Below are 1,900 nucleotides of genomic sequence, written 5' to 3'. Positions count from 1 at the left end.
ATTTATATATATATATATATTATATATATATATATATAATACATATATATATTATATATATATAATATATATTATATATATATATATACGGTTAATATTGAATCGTGTTTGATACAAATATGGTACGAAAAGTGCTCGACGGTTAATATATATGTGTATTCATTGATATTGTTTTCATTCTGATGATTTCATCCTGGATATAATACAACAGTCGTGTTTTTGGTGCTTCGTGGTTCTATTTCAATTGGAGTGGAATTTGAAATTATATATATATATATATATATATATATATATATATATATATATAAATATATAATATAAGGTTGTAAATTAAAAACCACGAAATAAAAGTGCTTGGCTTTAAAGTTAAATGAGTGGTAAATATATATAAATAATATAGAATTATAAATTACTTCTACAGAACTGGTTCACGCCACAAGGGCGATCTACAAGGAAGTGTAAACGTGATTGTTGTGTAGGATATTGGTTTGTTTCCTACTTCCTGTGGTGTTTTGGTGTCGAGTTTATCATGGTGGTTTGTAGTTGCAAAGAGTGATATTATGATAATAAAATATTCATTGTTTATTCGACAAGGGAAGTAACTTCTTGGATAATACGGGATTTTCATTCTGCTTCTGCATCTGATATATTATGAACAAAACAATACAAAAACAAAACTACATGGTTTGTATCACGTATTATATAGATAGTATGAAGATGACGTCACTCAGGCCTTTGTTTCTGTTTTTTTGTTGTTTTTTTTTTTTTTTTTTTGCCACCCATGCTTGTGAGTAACTCTTACGAAACTGTATTAATCAGACTATAAACGTTTAAGGTTGCACATAGTTTTGTGTGTTTGTCCGTTATTCTTCCGGGTGGCAATGTTGTGAGCTTCTTTGCCAAGCGCATACTATCTATACGCTTTTTGTTTTGGACATTATCGTAAGCTCAAGAAACGAGAACTTGAGATTATAATATATAGGTACCTGGTTTGAAACTACTTTGTCTGTGTTTTTGTTTTTGTATTTGTTGGGGTTTTTTTTTTTGGGGGGGGGGGGGGTGTTGATGGCAACGATTATAGAGCGTTCCTCTCGAAGACAGGCGAATTTGACAAAAGGTTACACAGTTTTGTGTGTTGGTGTGTTTTAATTTGGCTGTCGGATGTTGTGAGAATTGAACCTAAACGCATAGTATCAATATCGTAATGGCAAAAAAATAATATCGACGGGATATCTTTATCATCATGTTTTTTTAAAAAAAACTGAAAAAAAAAAGAAAAGTAGCAGCGGAAATACATTCCTCGCACACATCCGGTTTTTGCTAAAAATAGATTATGACACGTGATGAAATCCTGACCACAATAATTATTCAACAATTCTTAAAGTCAAATTTAAAAAAAAAAGAAAGAAAGAATCGCTCGTGTCAAAAATAATTCATTTTGATGAGGAATAACGCGAGTGAGGCTATTTGAGAGATATAACATTAGACATTGAAATTGAGCATTTATATAGCACAATATCCACTAAATGTACTCAAAGCGATTTACAAGGGGTTTCCAGCCAAAAGCAACATAAGGCCATATTACAAGTTTATTTGTTTTCCCGACAAAGACAACACTGTTCACGGCCAGGTACTCATTTTACACCTGAGTAGGTTGAGAGAATGTGAGAACTCAAGTATAGATAGTTCGAACTTGACGTCACTGAATGAGGTCTTTGTTATTGGTTTTTTTTTTTGCCATCCGCGTTTATGAGTAATGTTCACTAAACTGTATTAACCAGACTATAAACGTTCATGGATACACACAGTTTTGTGTGTTGGTCCGTTATACTTCCTGATGGCAAAATTATGAGCTTCTTAGTCAAGCGCATACTATCTATACGCCGCTCAGAGTTGGACT

At 32.1% G+C, this 1,900-nt stretch overlaps 1 protein-coding gene across 3 annotated transcripts in view; it reads left to right on the top strand.

Moving 5' to 3' along the window:
* The window catches only part of LOC144959050 (dual specificity calcium/calmodulin-dependent 3',5'-cyclic nucleotide phosphodiesterase 1B-like), a 675,925-nt gene that overhangs the window by 84,474 nt on the left and 589,551 nt on the right, over window positions 1-1,900 (top strand). The window lies entirely within an intron of this gene.

This window comes from Berghia stephanieae, chromosome 13 (assembly GCF_034508935.2).
Source record: "Berghia stephanieae isolate SIO BIC M18660-M18661 chromosome 13, UCSD_Bste_1.3, whole genome shotgun sequence".
In the NCBI taxonomy this organism is placed as follows: domain Eukaryota; kingdom Metazoa; phylum Mollusca; class Gastropoda; order Nudibranchia; family Aeolidiidae; genus Berghia; species Berghia stephanieae.
This window is presented reverse-complemented; position numbering and strand designations above follow the sequence as displayed.